General features: G+C 41.7%; 1 protein-coding gene across 22 annotated transcripts in view; it reads left to right on the top strand.

Moving 5' to 3' along the window:
- The window catches only part of SGMS1 (sphingomyelin synthase 1), a 336904-nt gene that overhangs the window by 212831 nt on the left and 98837 nt on the right, over positions 1-25236 (top strand). The window contains exon 1 of one of the 22 annotated variants that reach the window (XM_055425183.2): positions 12301-14108. The exons of the other annotated variants lie outside the window; for them this stretch is intronic. The gene's annotated coding sequence lies outside the window, so the exon portion shown is untranslated. Of the gene's footprint in view, positions 1-12300; positions 14109-25236 lie in introns of those variants that run through there. 22 annotated transcript variants of the gene reach the window in all.

The following is a 25236-nucleotide window of genomic DNA, read 5'->3' as shown; positions in this document are numbered from 1 at the left end:
CTCATTTTAAGTTGGGTGTGTCAGTTTGGTGGATAGAGTATAAATATTTAAAAAACTGAAAGGGGATCCCTCTTACATTAATCTTGGACTTAGCCTGTCTCAAATGCAGATCATTCTTTCTTCCACTGGTTCCGTGGGCCTTATTTCTTACTCACTTTTTGTGGGTACATTTTAGAGGTAAATATGAATAAATTTGGTGAATATGAAAAAATTGAGTTCTTTGTTTATTCCTCTTCAATGTACCTTTTTTTTTTCTTTTAACACATAACAGGCCATTAGTATTTGCAAATTATCTGACAGTTATACGTGATTGGTTTTGGTTTCATTATGGTGGTCATGTTAGTAAGTGGGTAGTTAGTGGAAAGATCATGCATTTTTGAGTCAGACATTCACACACCTGACTCTGGCTATTGTGCTTTTAGTCATTACTCAGCCTCTCCACCTCAGTTGACTCATCAGTATCCTGGATTTGATAATATTTCTCATGAAATGAAAGACTATTAGGATAGTACTTTGTGCTGTGACTGTTACATTACAGGGCCACAGTAAAAGTAGTTACTTTCCATCCTTATATTTGCATCATGATTTATAGTTTACAAACCTTTATTTTGATTTAGGAAACTGAGCAGCTCAACTTCCTGAGCTACTGTCAGGCAGTGGTGGGTGAACATTGCAGATATTGATACGCAAGTAAATGTTCAGAGTCAGCCCTGATTCTGGGGTGCGGTGGGGTTTGTAGCATTTGCAAATTTCTGTAGTGTGAACACTCCCACCATCGCTGATTTCATGCTACCAGCAAGCGTTATTGCCAGCAGAGTTGAGAAATGATTGCAGGAGCACACCTTCATATGATTTCCTACCAACCAGGTACAATAGTTGCAAAGAACATCAAAGATCATTGATCATAGTAAAACAGGAAATGATGTGTTTTGAGTACTTATCATCTTTGTTTTTAGTATAGTTTATTTTAATTGTTTCAGAGAAGGCAATGGCAACCCACTCCAGTACTCTGGCCTGGAAAATCTCAAGGACAGAGGAGCCTGGTAGGCTGCAATCCATGGGGTCGCTAAGAGTTGGACACGACTGAGTGACTTCACTTTCATGCACTGGAGAAGGAAATGGCAACCCACTCCAGTGTTCTTGCCTGGAGAATCCCAGGGATGGGGGAGCCTGGTGGGCTGCCATCTATCAGGTCGCACAGAGTCGGACATGACTGAAGTGACTTAGCAGCAGCATTTTAATTGTATGTTTATATAATTTAGCATTTACTGATGGTGTGTTTAACAATCTCCTTGCCCCAAATCCTGAGCATATGCAAGGTTTTAAGGGACTGATACATGAACTGGCCTCAGCACACCAATGGTGGTAAGTTTCCTATTGTGAAGACATTTCCAAGCTGCAAATCTTCAATTATCTGTCTCAGCCCTGGTGGTAAGAGTTTGGTTTGGTTGATAAAAGCAAGGTCTGCTTTTGAATCCATGTTAGGTAACCCAAGTTGTCATACCCCCACAGCTTCTGGAATGAAGATAAGTGCCCAGATCAATCCAGAATTTAGATCTATTTTCTTAAGTGTGTGACTAGAGTTCTCATGCTATTAACTCAGCTTTGTAACTGGCCCCTGGCACCCCTCACTTCTTCTGGCTTTTGAGTGATAGTGTGTGGAGATAAGTCAGACTGTTTACTCTCTTTTGAACTTTTTTCTTTCCCTTCTCTGTACTCCGGTGAGTCTGCATTTCCTCAGGTAGTGACACTTTGGGGACAAGTAGCCAAGGTGCCTCTTGACTAATGATGGCATGTAGCTTTGCTTTTGATTCAGAGATTAAGAAAAAGGAATTGTCTCCAGAGAGAATGAACCAAAACCAAAAACCTGAGCAGTTTAAAGTTCATACCGGCTGGATTAAGATCTTAGGGAGTAAAATGGAGAGAAGAAAGGAAACTGGATCAGATATCTCAGTGTTTCTTCTGGAAGCAATTTCTTCAGTCTTGTCACTTGCCCTTTCAGTTCAGTTCAGTTCAGTTCAGTCGCTCAGTCGTGTCCGACTCTCCGCGACCCCATGAATCACAGCACGCCAGGCCTCCCTGTCCATCACCAACTCCCGGAGTACACTCAAACTCATGTCCACAGAGTCGGTGATGCCATCCAGCCATCTCATTCTCCGTCGTCCCCTTCTCCTCCCGCCCCCAACCTTTCCCAGCATCAGAGTCTTTTCCAGTGAGTCAACTCGTCTCATGAGGTGGCCAAAGTATTGGAGTTTCAGCTTTAGCATCAGTCCCTCCAATGAACATCCAGGATTGATCTCCTTTAGAATGGACTGGTTGGATCTCCTTGCAGTATAAGGGACTCTCAAGAGTCTTCTCCAACACCACAGTTCAAAAGCATCGATTCTTCGGCGATCAGCTTTCTTCACAGTCCAACTCTCACATCCATACATGACCACGGGAAAAACCATTGCCTTGACTAGACGGACCTTGGTTGGCAAAGTAATGTCTCTGCTTTTTAATATACTATCAAGGTTGGTCATAACTTTCCTTCCAAGGAGCAAGCGTCTTTTAATTTCATGGCTGCAATCAGCATCTGCAGTGATTTTGGAGCCCAAAAAAACAAAGTCTGACACTGTTTCCACTGTTTTTCCATCTATTTCCCATGAAGTGATGGGACCAGATGCCATGATCTTTGTTTTCTGAATGTTGAGCTTCAAGCCAACCTTTTCACTCTCCTCTTTCACTTTCATCAAGAGGCTTTTGAGTTCCTCTTCACTTTCTGCCATAAGGGTAGTGTCATCTGCATATCTGAGGTTATTGATATTTCTCCCAGCAATCTTGATTCCAGCTTGTGCTTCTTCCAGCCCAGCGTTCCTCATGATGTACTCTGCATATAAGTTAAATAAGCAAGGTGACAATATACAACCTTGACGCACTCCTTTTCCTATTTGGAACCAGTCTGTTGTTCCATGACCGGTTCTAACTGTTGCTTCCTGACCTGCATACAGGTTTCTCAAGAGGCAGGTCAGGTGGTCTGGGATTCCCATCTCTTTCAGAATGTTCCACAGTTTATTGTGATCCACACAGTCAAAGGCTTTGGCATAGTCAATGAAGCAGAAATAGATGTTTTTCTGAAACTCTCTTGCTTTCTCCATGATCCAGCGCTTTAGAAGGGAACAATTGAAGCCTGAAATTGCTAAGTAACAGCTAAGATCGTGGTGCTTGTATTTATTTTAAATCTCACCCACCTAGTTCTCAAAACACATTCTTTATTGAACCTTCAAAAAAAAAAAAAAAAAAACGCCTTGGCTATTTCAAAACCTTCGTTTATGTCAATTCCCTGAATCAGACTTACATAATCTTAAAACATTTATTTCCCTTATTTCTTCCTAAAACAATAGGTATTTATATTTCCTACTGAGTCAGGATTGGACTTGGATTATTATAAAAGTAGTTCTTGTCCTTTTGAAGAGGAAGCTCATGGATAAAAATCTGAGAGATTAATTTCTGGACTAAGAAATATTGACTTACATCTTAAACAAGTTGAATAAGGGTGTCTTTGGTAACTCTGAAAGCAAACATGGGAGTAATGATTAATAGAGAAATGTTGCCACAGATAAAATATCCTGACTGATCATTTCTCTCTCCAAAATGGACCCTATGCGTCTTTGGAACATGCCCACAGTAGATTAATTTTTGATTAGGTCACTATATGTACAAACTTCAAATGTGCAGATTTTATAGCCTTGCTTTATGCTCAAATCAACATACTCAGTAGTGTCTGGATACTTGAGAGTCACGGGTCACTAGGGTAGATTCCTTGGTGACTCAGACGGTTAAGAATCTGCTTTCAATGCAGGTGACTTGGGTTCTATCCCTGAGTTGGGAAGATTCCCTAGAGAAGGGAATGGCTACCTACTCCAGTTTTCTTACCTGGAAAATCCCAGGGACAGAGGAGCCTGGAGGGCTACAGTCCATGGGTCACAAACAGTCGGACAGGACTGAATGACTAAGCAGCAGTAAAAATAAAATAGGCTATTCCACTTATTCAAGAGTTGATAATCAAATCTGAACCAAGAAAATTGTCATTTCAAAACAAGTGTGGTAAATGTTATAATAGATATATTAAATACTCAGGAAACAGAAAAGAGAGAGGAATTACCTGTGTGATAAGAGTGGACTGGGGTAGGGTGTTCAGGAGCAGATGACATTTGAATTGGGTATTTAATGATTAATACCTTTTAATTAAAATGCCTTTTTTAGGTTATAAAAGTTAACAATGCTAATTGGAAAGAGTGTTAAAATGTGAAAATTATTAAGATTAGAAAACTCATTATCACTACCCAGAGATACGATTTTTAGGTATTTTTTTTTTGTATTTTGCATACTGTTTCTGTGCCCAAATTAGCTATTTTTCTCCCTAAAATGGGTCATTATCAATATTACTTTGAAACCTGATTAGACTAATAATAAACTGAGACCACGCCAAATGAATAGATATAATCTACATCATTTTTGTTACCGTTCTATAGCATCCCATGTATATGTGATCTGTAATGTGTTTAGCCATTTCCTTACTGGTGAGCATTTAGTTTGTTTTCAACTTTTTATTCTTTTAAAGCACACTGTGATGAACATCTTTGTGTATGCACTGCGGTACACTTAACCAATTATTTGGACAGGATCTTTGAATAGAGTGTGTAGGGAATACTCTAGGTAGAACAAATAGTTTTTGAGCCAAGAGGGAGAGGTGGGAAAGGAATGTTCCATTCTGGGGAAAGGCCAGAATTGTAGTTGGGTTGAATGCAAAGATAGAAAGCAGGTAGTGCTAATTAGGACCAGAGGTAGAAGCATCTGTGATGTTAAGTCCTTTATTCACGCTCAGTTGGGAGCCACGTGTGGAATCTCAATCATACTTGAAATGAAGACTGTCTTTAATTGCCTTTCATTTCTCTTGTTTGGGAAGAAATAAAAAATTAATAGTGCTGCCTTCTGAAACTTCTTGAGAGTCTTAAGAAACTGACCAGTCAGGAAGTAAACAAGTAAGAGAAGTCATGGGGAAAGTATGTGTGTGTACATAGAAAAAACTCGACTAGGAGAGCTTATGGTTTTGACAGGGGAAGAAAGCATCATTAATAAATGCATTTTCTACTTAAGAAATTTAAACAAACTATTTATGATTAAATTTAAAGATAATTTGGGAAAGATATGGGATAAGGGATAAATATCATAATTTAATAATATGACTTTATATTTAGCAAGTACTTTTATGTGCTTATGTGTTTTAAATACATTGTTTTACTTAATCTCTCAACAACTGTCTTAGAAAGTGTCTAAGATTATCTCTATTTTGTGGGTGAAACCGAAGGTGAGAGATCACCAGAATTGGGTTCCAGTTCAGGTGCCACTGGGGCCTTGGGCAAGTCCTGGAATTGCCCTAGGATGGTTGTTAAAATACAGTGAGACAATATTTGAAAGCTTATGAGAACAGCATCAAGTACCATAGAAATGAAGACTGCTTTTTATAACAGGACACCTTCTCTCATTATTGAAGGGAAGAAAGCACTTCTCTAGCCATTTTCCATTCCCTTTGCTGTAGGTTACATTACCCTCAAAACATTTACTATTTCTTCCTACCCATGCTCCATCCTGTGGGAGAATTATGCTGTCACACCCACTGAGGGTTGAGCCCCATGGCTGTCTTGGCCCTTGGACTTGTAAATAACAATATGTGCGATTTCCAGGCAGAAATGGAGTCCAAATTGCCTGCTTCTACCATCTCTCTTTTCTCTTTGCATGAGATCAACCTGTCCCAGTTAGGGCTGCTACTTCTGCCTTGGTCCCAGAGGGAAAAGGACATGGAACCCAATCTCAGCTCACCTGCAGAGAACCAAACAGGAGTCAGAAATAAACCTTCCTCTGTTGTTGACCACTAAAATGTTGGTTTTACTTGTTACTGCATCATAATTTAGCCTGAACTGATACACCCCTTTTTCACCCCTTAAGTACCACCCTCTCGCCCTTTCAGGACACACACAGGTACTTTGTACAGAGAGCACCTTTGTAAAGTTGAGAAACAGTGCTCCCCGTCATCAGGTGTATTACACTCTCTCTCCTGCATTGAAGAGGCCAACCTTCATCAGAGATTATTATTTTAAATAAGGCATTTAAATAAGGTACTTAGGGTTGACCAACTTGACCCTTATTTTTTTTTTTCCTTCAAACATTTGTAGACTGTGTCCCATGTCAAAGACTGGAGAGGTTTAAAAAATCCAAGCCTTGGTCCTGGTCTTTAGAAATCTTAAAGAGTCTGATGCAATTGGATGCTGTGTATCTAATGCAGGAGACACAAGTTCGATCCCTGGGTCAGGAAGATCCTCTGGGGAAGGAAATGGCAACCCACTCAAGTATTCTTGCCTGGAAAACCCCATGGACAGAAGAGCCTGGCAAGCTATAGTCCATGTGGTTGCAGAGTCGGACACGACTGAGTGACTGAACAACAGCAAATCCTAACAGCTATAAAAGAAGGCAATGTCAGGTGGTGAAGGAGAGTGCCACTTTGATGAAGGTGTCTGTAGGTGTTCATATAGGTGTCCCCGTTTTGTTGTATGCCATGCTTAAGATGTTCTTTAAGTATTGTTGCTTTCTTAGTTAAGCTTATCTTCCTTTCTCCATCTCTTCCTTAGCATGTATTTATTGTGCCATTTAATTGTACTATGTGCTAGGCTTCTTTATTCTCAGGATGTAGGTTTTAGTCAAACAGTTCATACTGACTCACTCACTGAGTGTGTATGCCCTTTCTTTTTGACACATGGTGTAAACTCTTTGGACTTTCCTGGTGGCTCAGCTGGTAAAGAATCCGCCTGCAATGTGGGAGACCTGGGTTCCATTCCTGGGTTGGGAAGATCCCCTGGAAGAGGAAATGGCTACCCACTCCATTATTCTTGCCTGGAGAATTCCATGGACAGAGGAGCCTGACAGGCCCCAGTCCATGGAGTTGCAAACTCTTTAACTTCTTTACCTCAATTTTTCCCCACAACTTAAGTTGCTTAACACACTATTAAAACAAAATTATATTCTTAATAAGTGATTGACTCTTTTCTTTGGTTTTTCCCACTGTCAAGTTTTTAGTTCTTCTCACCATGATATGTGAAGTTCATGGTTGTTAATTCATGTGCTCCTTTTTTTTTTCTTCTTCTTCTTATGGTATCTGATGTGCTTAAGGCTCTGCATGGGAGAACCAGTTCGTCTTGGCTTAGTAACACCTTACCTCAATTTGGAATAATTTCCAGATGACTTGTCATATTTCATGTCACATGCCTAATAATGTGACTAATGACTAGTCCTGGCTTTGGATGATGGAGTAAAACCAGAAGCTTCTACAAGTCTGTCTGGCCAGCAGTTGCTAGGTTGAGACAGTGTACAATCTAGCCATCCCCTCACTTTATGACTGAATTCGACTGTTTTCTATTTTATTACTTCTGGCTATCTCTCCAGTTTGATTTCAAAAGGCATAACAAGGTTAATTTATTATTAAAGTCCCTTCTTGGATCAAGGGCTTTTAAACTTTTTGTCCAAGATGTACAGAAGGAAGGGATTGTCCACCTCCATCAGATGGGAAGGAACACTCAGGGACCTGCCATAGTCTATCACTAATGGTCTGCTTTTAGGCTGGGTGATAGGTTTATGATTGTTGATTTTATTATTTTTTTTTCCTGACCGATAAGTTAAATATATTCTCTTATATGTAATAAATACTCCTTAACCAAACACATTTTTAAAAATGTGATATACAGCTAAAGTTGTAAAGTGCATCCATCACATTTATTTTGGCAGAACTGAGTCACCTCAGTTATTTTTGCAATTTTAATCTTTTTTAAAACACCTGTCTATGTGCCCTCTGAAGATAGTGCCATCTTTTTTCAATTGGGCAAAACAAATTCTCTATGAAGATACTATCTATAGACCCTTAATTTTCAGATGATCTTCATGTCAATACCAGCATCTGTATAACTTAAGGTTCACCAGAGAAATATTTTCTTTTGTTTTGCCACAGAGAAATTCCTTTTCTTGGGAAGATAGAGAAAGTTGATGTCTGGCTATTGACTGTGACTGCCCACTAGTTCCTTCTCTTCTCTGCAGGGAAATCTAGATATTTACAGAGTTGGAAATGTTAGTTCAGCTCTCAGTCACCTGAACTAAAAGCCTACTCTTGTCTGGCTGCTATGGATATTCGACAGACTACTACCAGCTCTGGGGTCAGACATTCATAGCTTTGAAGCAGGCTGTGACACGTCTTCATGATTGACCTGAGGCTTCAAAACCTTCTCGAATGCCCAGTTTCCTCATGTGTTCAGTGCAGTTGTTAATACCTGCCTTGCTGTACTGTGTACAGATTAAATGTCAAGTGATATGTGCACGATGGAAGCCACCATCATTACTAGATCCTTTTTTCTTGCTTCAGGTGGAATTTCAAGTACATTTTCCTATAGGAACAATGTTATGAATGGGGTTTGAGTATCATATTAGAAATATTAACATTATACCTCAGATCAATCATAAGTTAAATAGGCCTTTAAAGACTGGCCAGAGAAGCCAATCTCTCTACATCTGGTCTTTAGTGAAATGCATTTCAAGTGCCACAGAAGAGTTAATTAACTTTAGAGTTCATTAAACAACTTACAGAATGTAATTTATTACCAGATTGAAGACTGTTTAGATAAGCTTGTGTGTTAAGACTGAAATGGAATTTCTTGATAGGTGCTGATATTTGGGGGACAGACAAAGGAGCCCTCCTTTCTACTTCTGGGAAGTAAACACCTTCTGGAGAACTTAGTTGCTCTTTCCTCCAGTTCAGCTAGGTAGTTCTAGTATGGACTAGTCAGTCATGGGACCTTGGCCACTGGGGTAGCTACATGGCCCACGCTGACCAGTGTGAGTTTTTCTTCAGAAATTTTAAGATTATAACTATGGAATAGTCCCTCTTAGTGCCAGAGCTGGGAGTTAAGTGGAAGAAGGCAGATTTTAGGAAGGGAGAACAAAGCCAACATGCAGAAGCAAAGATGTCCTCTTGTCCTGGTGGAGTTCACAGTGAAATGGCCCTAAAGCCCAGCCACACCTGTGGCTTTCATGTTGCTAGCCCTGATGGCTCAGCAGGTAAAGAACCCACCTGCAATGCAGGAGACATGCATTCGATACCTGTATTGGGAAGATCCACTGGAGGAGGAAATGGGCAACCTGCTCCAGTATTCTTGCCTGAAAAATTCCATGGACAGAGGAGCCTGGTGGGCTACAGTCGTGGGGTTGCAAAGAGTTGAACATGACTAAGCACGGAGTCACTCGATCTGTTACTTTTGCCTCTGCTGCTTCAAGTGCCATGTTACCTGCAAGTTAAAGAATATTAATTAATTTGGTTGTTTATATTTGGAATATTTAAGAAGAGTGTCTTTGTCATAAGCAGTTATAATAAATGTAATTGCATAGTAGGGCAGCTGATTTATCACAGCTCTTTTAGAACAACGGTAGTGTTTATTCCCATCTGATAAAAGTAGAACTGTGTTAGCACTAATCAAAAGATATGAGTGACTCTGTATGGATGAGAATGACTCTTGAATAGAGTCTTGCTCTAATGCGAATGTCATATAATTTTTAATTTTAAACCATAAAAGCAAATGGAAACCTATGATGGTTCTAACCGTTATATGTTGCCTTGGACAACTGCCATTTGCTAACTTTTATGCTTAGGAGCACTTTAAGGTAAACAGGTAAGATATTTCTATTTAAGGAGGAGTTGGTCTTTGGTAAGATTGTCAAATATGTATGTATGTGTTCCTATTTGAAAGGGAAGATAGAATGACTTAGTCCCTCTGTTCTTGTGAGTGGGTTAGTATTTGGGGAACTGAGATGGTATGTGCTGACACTCTTTTGTAAACTGTACTTCCTTTTAGGAAGTATCAGATTTGCTTTCTCAGTAGTGGCATTCTTCATTGTTGGAACATGTCGTAAAGAGCAAAGACTCACATCTGTCGCTTGGGTTCTGATTGCCAACTGGGTTGAACAGCTATATTTGTGTATTCTTGATGTGTCAGCAGTCAAAAGGAAGGTTTTCCTTTCTCCTTTGTGGCTGTTATATAACTTAAACACCATTATATCAACAACAGCTATTTATTCAGAATCTGCTAGGTCCCGGGGAGACAAGGCCTCTGAAGCATTGTCTCTATCTCCAATGGACTTTTGTCATCTGAGAGAGAAAAGCCAGAGATTTCAAACAGAAGGAAGACACTTAGGCTCTCTAAATTAGTTTTGAGATGGAGGTATTAAAGAATAAATCTGTAGGCATTTGGAAGAGAGGAGAGTTCCCTGGGATTTGAACCAGTCAATAGGGTTCCAGAAAAGGAAGGGGTTTGAGAGGATCTGAAAGGTGGTAACTTGTAAGGAGAGTGGGAGAGACAGAGGCCACGGCGTGAGCCCAGGTGTGGAAGCGGTAATGTGCCCGTTGCTTTAGGGGAAAAAGAAGTAGGCTGGTGGGATTATTTGGCCAAAGGTTTTTTAAGTGGAAGTTGGGGGCTGAAGAGGTGAAAGCCAGCTTTGGAATGACTGAATATCATGGCCCCTGATGCTGGGAAAGATTGAGGGTAGGAGAAGAAGGGGAAGGCAGAGGATGAGACGGTTAGATGGCATCACCGACTCAATGGACATGAGTTTGAGCAAACTCTGGGAGATAGTGAAGGATAGGGAAGCCTGGTGTGCTGCAGTCCATGGGGTGGCAAAGAGCTGGACACAACTTAGCAACTAAACAACAGCAACATCATAGCATTGGGATTGGAGCTAATTGTTTTCTTTTTTTAAACCATAGATTGCAAAGTAAAAAGATTGTCATTTTAACTTTGGACAACAAAGATATCCTAGAAATAGTGACCCTTTTTCTGTTGTGAGAACGTTCTGATAACGTTGATAATTGTGTCCTTATTTCCAAAGCATAAGGATCATTGTAAACATATTTCAGGTGCTTTGAGCTATGATCATAGGTGCACTGATTTATGAACCTTCCTTCTTCTTGAATGGAGCACCCGCTCTATACATTTTCAGCTTGACTGGATCCCAGGTAATAGAAACAAACTAGAGTATCTCTGTCTTTCCTGTGTGGGTTACCTTTCCCGTCCTCTTTTATCTATGTATGGCTGCACACATGGATACAGTTGCATATTTTATTCTATTTTTTATTTTATTTTTTGCCCATGCTTCACGGCATGTGGGATCTTAGTTCCCCCAAAGGGACTGAACCCATGCCCTGTGCATTGGAAGTGTGAAGTCTTAACCACCGGGCCACCAAGTAAGTCCCCAACTGCACATTTTAAACTGCAAGGTCACGAAGCTTATTGAGTTGCTCATATTCACATAGGTTTTATATATATGTATATACACATACACAAACACACACATATAGTCTTTTCATATAATATAAAAGAGCTACAGTTCTTGATGTAACAGCCAACATATTATCAGTTTGGCCAGTATAATTGACACTAATGGTTTCATAAGCAGAAAATCAATGTGCCTAAAAATCAGTATTAATTTCAATGACTGTTTGAAGAAAGTTGCCTGCAATGCACATGTTTTCTCTTGATCTCTACTACAAAACTCTACTTGTTTAACTGATAAGAGAGAGGAAGTTTTATGATATGATGGCATGCTGGACTCTGACAGTTATCATGTGACAGTGATGTCCTGGAAGCAGAGAGGATTGTAACTGGCAGCCGGAGCAGCAGTTAGGGGACTCAACTTTAGTGACCCTGGCATGAGGGCATGGATGCTTGAACCAGAATGGAAAAACCAGTACAGATATGAAAGACATTAAGAAGCTGTCATCATGCCAGGTGATAGTGAATTGTCAGTAGGGAGGGAGGGAGCACAGATAATTCTAGAATTTAATTTACAATGTCTAAGACCATAAGATTAGCTTTATAAGGAATATGAGAGTCAAGAGAGATTTATCAGTTTCATCATCTAGGATATAGGCCCAGTTTATGTGAGTCCCTTGGACTGCAAGGAGATCAAACTAGGCAATCCTAAAGGAAATCAGTCCTGAGTATTCACTGGAAGGACTGATGCTGAAGCTGAAGCTCCAACACTTTGGCCACCTGATGCGAAGAACTGACTCCTTAGAAAAGACCCTGCTGTTGGGAAAGGTTGAACGCAGGAGAAGGGAACGACAGAGGATGAGATGACTGGATGGCATCACTGACTGGATGGACATGAGTTTGAGCAAGCTCCAGGAGTTGATGATGGACAGGGAAGCCTGACTGCCGTTCATGGGCTCGCAAAGAGTCGGACATGACTGAGCAACTGAACTGAACTATGCCTGTTGCTAAGGTTAAATGTTAGGTCATAGGCTTATCCTGTGTCTGCCATTTGGGGCCATAACTTGCTCTTAAAAATGAAAGAATGCTTAGGAATCTGCAGAGAGATGAAGCAGTTTATGCAGGGCCATATACCTGATCACTTACTGGCTTTGGACCCCTGGTGAAGCGTTCTTTCTATTCTTCCATGATGGTTCACAGAAAACAGTAGCATTTTAGAAAGAGCCCTGGATCTCCCTTGAGATTTTATCTTTGCCTTAAAAGAGTATTTTAAAGAAATCCTGGCCTATGGAATGATTGGTTTTAAACAAATACAAGGAAGTTAAATTTAGGAGATCTTCTTCAAAGCCAGGATGGTTTAATTGGTAACTTAAAAAATAAAAAAATTATTCCTCTGTAAAAACTCTGCCCCCACTAGTAATCAACTGTTGCTCAGGACTTAGCAGTTCTGTGGGTTCCTGTAATTTGCCAATTCCAAACTACTTAAAGTTTCTCTTTTCAATCTTTCTATTCCAAAATGGTGTTTAGGGTACAGTGACCCAGATAGAATGAATATTTCCAAAATCACGCTTACTTTTTAAAAGTTGTTTTAACTGTGGCACAAGTGGAATCATTCCAATTCTAAGCTTTTTTTTTTTAAGTTTCTTGCTACTAATTAAATTTCTCTGGTAAAACAGGAACACCAAATTCAAGAATTCTACACCAAAAGCTCCTTGAGTTTTTTTTACCGCTTAAATAAGGGACACTCACACCATGCAAATACCGAAGAACTATTTGAGTTCGAAAATTTTTTGGATATTTTAACTTAACCAGAATTTAAACAGAAAAATTACGGTCCAGTTTGTCCACAAGTTTGGAGATTTTGAGTCCCAACTCAGAGGGACAGACAGCATTGTCTGAGTGCCTACTCTACGTGTCACTGTGTCAAATACTCTGCCTGTATTATTATATATAATCTCTCCAGCAAAGTGCTGGATTTTATCTCCCTCATTGCAGATAATTAACCCCGCAAGACCAAACAGTGTCACAGGTTAGATCTCAATCTTAAAGGTTAGATCCCAGTCTGCTCTGACGCCAGATTCCAAGCTCATTACATCCAGGATCGCTGCCTAACTCAATTAACTTTTACTAAGTAACAGAAATTAACATATGTCCACTGATCAAGTTAGCTATCATAACAGAATTTATCCTTGTTTTTCTTGACGTTGTGAAAGGCTTAAGTTTTCACAAAAAAAAGTCTGTAAAAGGCTCCTAAGCCTGACATAAATCAAGAAAGGCAAGTTCCGCCTTAACGGACTGTGAACACGCTTATTGGTTAGGATCGCACGGGCTGACTCATTTCTTTTTTGCTGTGTTAGAGGGCCACACCCTGAATTCCAAAAAAAAAAAAAAAAAAACACAAAACCTCTGCTGCCCCGCCACACCCGCTGCTTCCCTGCCGGAGCCTCTGGGATTAGAGCCGGCGTGCGGGCTCACAGCTGCCCCCCGGAGAGGATCCTCCAGCCGCACGTCTGTCCGCCCGCCCGCCGGCTGCGAAGCGCCGCGGTCCTCGCACGCCCTCCCCGCAGGCCGCGGGAGAAGGCGGTCCGGGCCGGCGGAGGCGCGGGCGCGCCCGGGAGCGGGGCCGGGGGTCGGCGCGCCGCCGGCCGCCTTCGCCTCTCCACCGGAGTCCGGGCGGGCGGCGCGCACCCTGAGCGCGCCGTACCCGAGCGCAGACTGGGCACCCCAGGAAGTTTCTGGAGACTCGGCCTCCAGGGAGGAGAGACCGTAAGTACTGCTCATTCTGGGATGCTTGGCTTCATTAATAGGCTCTCTGGGGGCCGCGTGGTAACACTCTCAGACAGTGAGACCTGGTTAAAAGCTGGGAGAAACAGCCTTCCCTGCCTTGCAGAAAACACTTGGTACTGCAGGCTTTGCTATTCCCTCTGCTAAGGGACTCTTAGTTTTTACTGGATGCGCTTTGATGATCAAACAGGCAATTGCTATTGATACCTGAGAACTCTAACACGGTAGTTGATTTTAGAAAGTGGGGTCTCAGGAGAGGTAGGTAGGCTGCATCAACAGATGCTCTAAGTGTTGGGGGTCCGTTTGAGAGTCAAGGGGCCAGGGGGTGGTTTCAGTTTGGGGTTATCAGGCTTTCCTAATGGAGGGTTTTGAGGGTATTTACAGCTTGCTTGCCCCGTCTTGGGGAAGTACTCACTTTCTCAAACTCCAGTCCTGGTACAGAAAGCTTCTTCAGCCAACTCCTTTGCCTGATTGGGAGCAGCTGGTAAGTGAGCTCAGCGCGCAGTGCCAGAAGAAAGCACGTGCTCTGGGTATTTTGGAATGAGCGTGTTTACTCCACAGCGGTGCTTTCTGTTTATTGTGGCCAGGTAACTGCTCTTGTGTAATTTGGGGAAATAAAAACACTGCGAAGAAGGCATGGTACTTGCTTTCCCCCACTGCCCCACCTGTTTGTGTATGCTATGTGTAGATGTTACTTAAGTTGTAACGGGAGCCAGAAGACCTAAGGTCTGTTGACTCTGTTGAATTGATCACTTTTCAATTTATGTAGAAAGAGTGAGCCTCTTTGAAAAGTCTGCTTTTATTTAAAACTGCTTTTTATGTAAGAAGTTATCAGCACGTGCATAGCGATTTGTATGGTGCAGGCAAATATTTTCTTCTAAGAGGGGTGAGGAGGTAGAGGAGAAGCAGATTATTGCTATGATTATTGCTGTTTTATTGAGGACACAGTATGACAGTTGTCACCACCAGAAACTCTGTACTGAAAAGTCAGGCCGAAGATACCACAAGAGCATAAAGGATGACAGGAAGATGTAAATGAATTATGAAATTACACCTGTGAATTATAAAGGTATGAATAGTACCTTTACTCTTCATTTTTGAAGATACAAACTAATGCAACAGGGAGAATGAGTTAAGTGCTTAAGCAGCTGACTTTTTAAAACTCTATAAAGAAAATGCTTCTGGAAAGAAATCACTTCCATGTGGAATAATTAAAGTAGTTTGCTAGAATTTTTAATCAATTGCACTTTGAATTCCTAGTTCCACTTCTTTTGAGCTCAAACGCTCATGGTTAAATTCAGTTGCTTCGAGTTTAACTAATCAAAGGCCTCTGTGTGAAAGGTGACATCTTGGGAACCCATTTCTTTTGAAAAACAGACTGTGATGTTGACAGAAATGACCATAAATCCACTGGGGTAGTTGGAAAAGCACCCCCCCAGGTGGTAAGAATGGGAAAATATTTAATTAACTCTTAAGATGTCTAATATATAAAGGGATAATTAAATCTAAATTTTGCTTCGAGTTTCACCTGGTAGCTATAACAGACCAGAGCATTTAAGTGAGATGCTTCACACCTGTGGCCTCATTTTCATTTTTTCCCAGTAAGGCTGAGAGGTAGAGGTATTATCAGCTCTGCTTTCTAGATGAAGGAACAACCTCAGCAAGGTTACCTCAACTCCAAATTTTGCAGCTGGTTAATTTAGTTTACAAGGTAACATTTAAAGTTTTTCATTTTTCCTTGTGTGGCCCCAATTGCTTCTAATATAGTGTTGATTTTTCTGTGTGGAGTAATCCAGAGGAGGTTCTGGGTTCAAAGCAGGTTTTCAAAGGGGTTTTAAGCTCCTCATTGCCCCACTGCTAGAATATCAGGGTTCAAGGAATAATGCATTTACTTTGGAAGCTTGCCGTTTTCAGGTATTTACTAAGCAAGCCCTCTTCTTCACAAGCCTTATTGATACCCGAGGCTGCCTCATGGTTGCTGGTTTGGGGGAACTTTCTCCTACCTTTTTTTCTGAAGCCCTGCTAGTTGAGTGTGTGTAGATCCTTCTGTTTCTCACCAAGCATGGCTTGGCCATTCTCTGATTTTAATACCAAGCAGCTGAGTTTATGGTGGTTGAATGTCTAAGTGCACTCCTGCAGTATTTTATATGCTATGTGAAATGTTTTAAAATTACTAGTAGCATTTAGGTTAGTGCTGAACCTATTTGTTAGGAATGATAGGGTCATGGAAAGCATGCTCTGTGAATGCTAAAGATTTTTTGTTGTTGTTGAAGGTGGGGTAGGCTCAGCGTGTCTCACCAGGGGTGGCCAGTTCTGAGAGTCCATCTGTTGGATCGTCTGTTGGTGGTGGTTCAGTCGCTAAGTCGTGTCCGACTTTCAACCTCACAGAGCTTCTCTGCCAGGCTCCTCTGTCCATAAGATTCCCCAGGCAAGCATACTGGAGTGGGTTGCCATTTCCTTCTTCAAGTGATATTCCCAACCCAGAGACTGAACCCATGTCTCCTGCATTTGAGACAGATTCTTTACCGATTGAGCCACCAGGGGATCATCTGTTGGGATGCCACATAATACAGAACAATGCCACTTTCTTAGAAGACAAAGAACTACATTGTCTGTTCCAGGATGGAATATGGCTCACATGCCACCTCATCATTCTTGGCATCTATTTGACACTGAATACCCACCCACCTTCCCAGGCAAAACAAGGATGCCTTGGCTTCCTCCTTAAACCTCTCTGAACCCCCAGCTGCTTTAAGTGAATGGAATTCTTGAGGGTGTTAAAAGGACATGCCCATGTGCTGATAAAAACCATTTAGGGGTGATCTTGAGAAAATTGTGGAGAGGAGGAAGTGTGCCAGTCCACTTTGATTTTCACAACTGGGGAGATGGTAAATTGTGGAAACTTCAGCTGCAGGGTGTATGTTGCTGTTTAGCAGAATAATAAATCACATTTTTGAAAAGATGAATTGGGATCACTTAAAAAAAAGTGGTGGTGATCAGTATGTAGCATCACTCATCTCCAATAGACCTCATTTCCTTTTCAGTTTCTTGGATCTTGTGTGTGCTCTGCGTTCAGTCTTGTCCAGTTCTTTGCGACCCTATGGACTGTAGCCCACAAGGCTTCTCTGTCCATGGATTCTCCAGGCAAGAATACTGGAGTGGATTGCCATTCCCTTCTCCAGGGAATCTTCTGACCTAGGGATGGAATCTGCGTCTCTTGAGTCTCCTTCATTGGCAGGCAGATTCTTTAGCACCTGCGCCACCTGTTACTTAAAAAGTATACAAGGACGTGGACAAGCCATGCTCTGGATACGACATGTCTGCTCTGACAAAACATTTAACAACGTGCTGTGTGTTCTTTACTAAAGATGGACAAATAGCAGATGGACAGCAGTGTCAGGAAGTGGGTTTGTGTTTTGTCATACCCAAGGAGGGGTTATCAGTAGGGTCACCTCAGACTTGAATAAGGTGCCCACAGTATGCCTTGCTGAGGGCATTTGCTACAACTGGACAACAAAACTCACTAGTAGAGACAGAGAATTTAGAACCCAGGAGGTGATAACCCCACAGTTCTTTGAAGTCCTGTAGATAGTGGTTCAATACAGGGATTTTGGAGCCTGGTCTTGGGTAAGTTATTTGAGTGCTCTTTGCCTCAGTGTCTTCATTCATAAAATGCAGGTGATACTACTTCCTTCACACGGCTGTTGAAGATGGTAAGGATCAAATCAGATTATTCAACCCAGCTGCTTAAAAACAGAGCCTGACTGTAAATTGTGTGTGCCATGTTTTAATCTTCTTTGTTGCTACTGCTTTTCCTCCTATGGCGATGTTGTGCCTATTTCTTGGTTTGTATTTAAGTATGTGTCCAGAATGGAGTGATCAGGTTTTTGGAGAGGGTCTAGAAACTCTATGAACAATGGTTAAAGATGCTAAGGGTGTGTACCATGGTGTAACAGCTTAGAGACAGTAATCATATACTGAGAAGTGACCAGAGGTGATCACTTCCGAATTCTAAAGAATTGAAGAATTCAATTCTGAATTCAAGTGTCTCAAGTCTGAGATACTTCATCCAGTCTAAGTGCTTTCTCTTAAGGAATTGTAGCTTGGTATAAAAGAGGTCTCCATTAAACCAGGATTTAGTGGGATTCTTTTCTGGTTATCAGTGCAATCTTTAACCAGGTCATTAACTTAATACAGTGGCTTTCCATGGTGTGTGAGTTACCCCTCAGGAGACATTTGGTCATAGTTTTGATGGACACAGCTTGGGTGGGAAGAGTGCTGCTAGTATTAATAGCAGGTAGAAGAGACCAGGGATGCTGCTGACATCCTGCAATGCACAGGACGGCCCCAAACTGACAGTTATCCTTTTCAAATGTCGATAGTGCCAACATTTGAGAGACCCTGGCTTACCTCTTCAATATATGTGTTTCTCTTTGTGAAATCTGAGTACTGATCTTGGCTTTAGGAACATCACAAAATAACTTGAAGAGTATATTTATGAAAGGGCCTTTGAGAGTTAATGTATTCTGAAATCTGCAGATGTGTACAGCATATACATTTTATCAGCAGCAACACAGTCAAGTATCACTTGCTCCATTCCAGGGAGAGAGATATTATTTTGGTTTGAGAATCTGAAAAGTCTGTGCTTGAATCTCAGCCCTTCCAGTTTAACTAGCTGTGTGATTTGGGGCAGGTTTCTTTAGCATATCCCTAAAATCAGTTGAAAGTTGAAAGTGAAACTTACGAGTTTCATTGTGTGTGTGTGTGTGTGTGAGAGAGAGAGAGAGAGAGAGACAGAGAGAGAGATAAGGTTTGATTGAAAGATCTCCAAGTGCATATAACCCACCTGCTGTCTACCTTGTAAAAACAGAATGCTTTGTAGCAATGTTCATCTTTCAAGGAAGTAGCAATGAAAGTGCCCTGAGTTAGAAAGAGGCTCTTACTCAGGTTGGAGAGTGGAAGTTAGTGATTTTTTAAAGAGAGGTTACTTCCTAAGTTTTTTCTCACAGTCCTCACTGCATTGGAACTGAATTGTTTAAAACTCACATAAACACATGAGCTGAGTCCTTAGATGGAGGAGGTGTTAGTCCCCGGACAACTGGCCTCTCTGTGGGCATCTGGAAACGTTCCTCCTGGAGCAGTGGGGAGAATTCGTGGCTGGCTTATACCACGAGAGTGATGGTAGCCCCAAGGTGAAGTGCAGCAGCCACAGCCTCAGTGGCATGTGGAAGGGAATGACTTGAGGACCAACTTACACTTAGGAGAAATTTGTAACACAGACTAAGCCCTGTTAGTGCTCGGAGGCTTTCATTAAGCTAACCTTCAAGCTTGCTTAACTCTCCTGATGGTTCCAGACCCTCGTGGTCTCCAGCTGCCCTTGAGTTGCCTGGTAAGCAGTCTTGGTGAAAGCTCAGTGATTCTAATGGAGAATCTTGAACTGGTTACACAAAATTGCATACTTCTGTGGGGTCAGAAGGCAAGAGTTTGATATTCAAGCCAAATGGAAAGTCAGGTTAATAATAAACTAAGTGAGGTTAACAGAGGCATCACAATTTTAGATGGTACCAGTGACCACAATTCTTGAGACAGCTTAGCTGATTGCCCCACTTTATAGGTACAGCCTTATATATATCATTTTGATTTCTCTGATGTGGGTGAGACCAGAAAATTCCATAAGCTGCTGAAAGTGTTGGAAGGCTGATTATGGGTTTGCAAAGGCCCCTGGGCATCAGCGTAGTGAAACTGTGCAGTAGTGGGTACCAAAATCCAACTTTTAACCTTGTGCTGAGTCAACAGATCTAAAGATAGATTTCTTTGAGTCTTGAAACTAGAATCTCATCAAAAGACCCCAACAAATTTTAGACATAAAAGGAACAAAGAGATTTAAAATGTCAAAGTAGAGTGCAACAGGATAGCTCACTCTCCATGTCTAAGGCCTGTTAGTTTGTATTTTTGGCGTTTAATGATTTTTAAAAAGTGTACGTCTTTCAATGTAAGTTGTGAGTGGAGTTTTTTTTTTTTTTTTAAAGTAGTCCATCCCCCTTCCCTGAAATTCCTAAAACCATCATCTCCCTGTGGAATCTTTGGCTTCTACCCTAAGTGTGGTATGCATACCATACATGAGGGCCAGCAGGGAGATCCCTTCTGCTTTCTGACCTGAATTAAAAGATGAGATCCCAAAAGAAACTGTAAAATACCTCTGTAATGAATGGATCACAGAAAAGATAGGTGAAGTAAGTAAAGTGATTAAATGGCTTCTAGGGTAAAATTATAACTTAGTCAAAGGTACTGACATCTTAGTCTGAAGATGGATCCCTTTGAAGGGGAGTTCAGTGGAGTGAAACTTAGAGAGGTCAGGTTGGCCTTTCTATTGGAGAAGGTCCCCTGCCCCTCATATAGCATCACTGGATCTGCCTGTGGATCATACCCCAGTGGTGGGGTCATCTGTGGGTTGACATCAATTGGTTAGGTTCCAAACCTGACTTAGACTGTAACCTTGCCCTCATCACTGAACACCCCTGAGCCTACCTGCACACTCAAGTGCAGTGTCAGGCCACACAGGAAGCCACAGAAGCCCTTCTGTGCCCGTGCTGCATTCTTCTGATTATGCTTTGGGTTCCTCATGAATTATGCTTTTTGGGAGACATAGGATCAGCACATATCAGCATCCGACATCTAGTCTACATGATGGTTTTAAATTGACGTTTTTACTTGAATGTCACCCTGCGTGTGGTTAGCCTGAGCCATCTCCTGATCACCACATTTATGAATTGCAACGCTCAGGGGTCAGCCTTGAACTGTGGCAAGACCACACCAAGATGATGGTACTCTGTGGAGACTAGCTGGCTTCTGCAGTGTTTGTCTTTGCCCAGAGTACCCTTTTCTGTATGACCAGCAGCGTAAGAAGGTGATTCCCATCCTAATGGTAGTATCTTTTTTTTTTTTTTTTTTTCAAAAACGGTGAGAAGAAAAAGGAGTATAACAGTGCTTTACCATGCTGGACATGCGGTGGTCTCTTGTTAGTGAGTCTCGTAAACATGAATAAAGCTAACTAGAGTACGTTGTTATCGTTACAATTACAATGTAAACTAATTCCTACTTTGCCTGTTAGCATATCCTATAATTCTCATTTAGATGGCACAAATTACTAAACAATTACCAAGGCCCCTGTCAAAGCAGTTCATAGCCAGCATTTCACAGTAGCATTTTGCAGTGTGATTTAGTATGGCTAAGATTCTTGTAGATTTATAAAGCATACTTCTATTTGGTTCTCAGGATAACATGGCCAGTTCTTTGGAGGCATTTGGGTTCCAAAAGCTGTGGTACTTGTAAAGTCTATTCACGTAAAACTATCCTTTAAGTATTATTATATTCCCACAGATATACTGAAATGATTCCCTGAAGTTAAGTACTGTTGGATAGGAAGTGATTGTGTGCTGTTGAGGCATGGTTGGATAATACCAGTCTACCAGCCTGGGAGAATCACCTTCTTAAATCTTTAGCATTTACTTCCAGGAGCAGAATTCTCAGGAGAAGCAGGAGCCTGATGTCATTTATGCTGATGACGTCCATGTAAAGGTCAGAGATGTGAAAGTGAATGTTTCTAACCCAAAAGTTAGTCATGGCCGGTCTATATCAAAGGGGATGTCTTTCACAGTTGAAGCAGCGCCAGGATAGATGAAGGTATGTCATGTGGCAACTGCACAGTCCCAGAAAGACTCTAGAGGAATGCTCTTGGAAAGAGAGTAAGGGTCGGGCTGGGACAGTAGGAAATTAGCATGGGGTGGAATAAGCATGGGGTAGTTCCCACTGAGTTGAAAACTAGGGAACACAGAGCAAGAATTCTGTTACTTACAATTCTAGAGCTCCTCCTTCTACTGGAGTGAAGCCTATACTTCTCAACAACCCCCATTTCCTCCAGACCTTCATTCTCAGGCTGTCATTGTGTTTAAAGGAGGTTTATTCTCTAAAAAATTTGTTCACCAAGGTTTCTGAGTAAGCTGTGTGCTCCTGTGGTTGGGGATAAGGTGGGCCAGAGGTGGTTAGATTTTTACACTGTGAATAGAATGAACAAGAGGGCTGATAGTTCCACTGTTAGTGTGCTTCTCTCTGTACCACCTGTTCCCCACCAAAGTCCACAAAGGCACCCACAGCAGGAGTCCTTTCCCACCGCAGAGATGACCACATGCTAGACCTCTGCTAGCCGACACTAGCCCCTGGCCACTTGTGGATATTAAAATACAATTAAATGAAACATTCTGTTCTTAGTCATGCTAACCACATCCAAGTACTCAGGAGCTACATGCCTGGTGGCTGCCATCGTGGGGTGGAGCAGATATAGAACATTTTCATCAATTTACCCCAGGAAGATGATTCAGCCATAAGAAAGGATTGGATCCATTTTCTTATGTACTGGCTCCATCTCCAAGGAATTCCTATATAAACCAAAACATTTCTAGGATCTAGCAGTAGAGTCTTTTAGGCCAAATGAAGATATATTATTGAAAATCATAGTTTTCCTCCAGTTTCAATTTCAGTTCCAGAAGAGCATGACTGCTTTTGAGTCAAGGTGAATTATCAGAACATTATAATGTAACTGGTTTGTTAGGGGCTAAGTAGGAAAACAGAAGCCATTTTGTTTACAATTGAGGGTACTTATTGAAGTTCCTCCATAGGTAATAGTACAGCAGAAGCCCAAGGAAGAAACCTAGAGATTAGCCCCAGCCAGAAGTCACTACTATCCTCAAGCTGGAGCGACTAGTGGTGGAGGCTGTTATTGAAGCTCAGGGACAGATAAGAGCCAAAACCCCAGAGGAGGATCCAAGATAAAAGCAGATATTAGCAGATAGAAAGGTGAGAAGTGTTCCACTTTGCTGTCCGCTCTGCTCTCCAGTCTTCTGCCACTGCCTCCTGTTGGTTGAATCCAGCAGGTTGATTCCCTGTGACTCTGCAGGGCGGAGTTGGGGACCAGAAGGGATGGATCTGTTAGCCCAGGACTGACACAACTGGTATCTGTTGATAGAGACAGCTGTTATATATAAGGTGACCTCCTAAGGTGGCCCCCAGCAGGCATGCACAATCGTGCGGTTTTCTGTATAGCACTTACCAGATTTCTTTCTGTGTTTCTCTCTTGAGAGAACCGAAGTCCTTAGCAACAGGGACTATGTTGCAAGCATCTAGGTATTTCGGGCCCCTGGCACATAATGGGTACATGTTTAGGTTTTTAACAGCTTGGTTCACAACTTACTAAAGTACACTCTCTGGAAGATGTGTTTCTCAGAAAACTTTTCTTTTCTTTTTTTTTTAAAGAATATGTTTGTAGCTGCCAGTGCCCTCTCCTAGAGGGAAGGAAGGATGAGGAACCTAGGACTGACTTCAGTAACATGAGTAAGAAGAAGAGCAGGAAAGGGGAGGGCCTGGAGATAGGGAACCAGGGTAGGAACATTCTGGGGAGTTCATAAAGGTCTCATAAATAAATGTCTGAATGAGCCTACTTATCACAAGGGCTAGCTTCTTAGAATCCCTGCAGTTTGTCATTTTGTCCCCAACTAGGGAAAAGCAGAGGCCTCTGAAAAGAACATCCCCCGGCAACTAAAAATACTAGACACTGATTATACAGAAATGTAATTCCTGGTATTATAGAAGAGAAATCAATTCTTGGTATGCTGTCAGCTTTGACTTTTTCTCCCAATATTTTAAAATTTATTCTAATCTCAGAGATTTTCTACACCGGCCCACTCTGTCCTGACTCATACGGTGATTTATGATGACAGTAAATTTGCATAAAGTAAATATTCGATAAATATATGTTCACCAGGTGAATGGGCGTATGGTTTGGAATCATAATCTAAAGCATTTGGCTGTTTTTCATTACACGAAATCATTGTGGAGAGTGCTGATCTAAACCTGTATGTTTCATAATCTACACTGTGTTGTCTAGCAATATTAGTTTACTTACAGCTGCTCACCAAGGTTGGGCCTTATCTCTTTCCTTCACAGCTGTTGTGTAAGGTCGATAGTAGTATTCCCAGTCATGAATAAACTTGCTGCTGCTTCCATGTAATGGCTAGATGTTCAAAGAAGAGTATGTACGAGTTGGTGTCTGCCCTAGGGGGGTTCAAGACCTTGAACGTTGGGTCCATTTCAATGGAACTAATCCTGTATCCAAGGGGGTCTCTTCCAGGGGCCTTAGAGGAGCAGGACTTGCTGGGAACAGGAGGGGACCCACACGAGACATCTGAGGCCAGGTTCGGGGGCCCTGTGAAGGCTTGGAGCCCTCAAACAGCCTGGCACTTTGGGGTTCCCTGAGCCACTGAGGCAGACCAAAATGCAGAGGCAGGTAGAGTGGTCTCCTATAGGACGATGGTGGTGTCACAGGGGTGATTAAATAGCATTATACAATTTTGTTTTTAAGCCGAGAAGCTCTGATGGCAGGGAGGATCTTACATCTCCCTGTATTGTAATAACCCACATGACCCCCTCTGAAGGCCAGGGTGTAGGCAGCGACAGTGGTTCCAAGCAGGAGGGGAAATATTCCATTTAGGAGAAATCTGTGGAGTAGAATCAGTGGGATTTGGTGACCATGTTTGTGTGAGAAAGGGATGGAATGGGCAGGGTGATGGCAGTTCTTGACCTACGAGAGAGTGCCTTTCCCTGCTGTTTTTTTCCTTCCTCCCTTCATACTCCAAAAAAAGTCCTTTTTTTCACGACATGGAATTTAAGCTTACAATTAATTACACGGGTCTGATCTAACCAGGAGACCCTCTAGGGAGAACCACACTTTCCCCACCCAAAGTAATTTATATCTAAGTGGGGAAACAGTTTTAATACAATCAACAAATCATAGAGCTTCTTACCTTCTGCCCTTCTATGACTGTTACTTAGAGTTTTGTTGGGAGAATAACTTGAAAAGTGAGGAATAGAAATGTCGGATTTTTCTTGTCTCCCTTTTTTGCTATATTTGTTTTCTGAACAGATCTCCTGATCTTTGGAGCCTGGAGTACTCAACAGATTAGGGCTCAGGTTTTCCATGTGTCAGAGTGCCAGGTGTAGATAACTAAAGGCATGTCAGGTACTGTGGGCTGGGTGCTGGATTTGTGTTTCACCTATG

Source organism: Moschus berezovskii, chromosome 12 (assembly GCF_049115385.1).
Source record: "Moschus berezovskii isolate FMDL1 chromosome 12, NW_MosBer_1.0, whole genome shotgun sequence".
Taxonomy (NCBI): domain Eukaryota; kingdom Metazoa; phylum Chordata; class Mammalia; order Artiodactyla; family Moschidae; genus Moschus; species Moschus berezovskii.
This window is presented reverse-complemented; position numbering and strand designations above follow the sequence as displayed.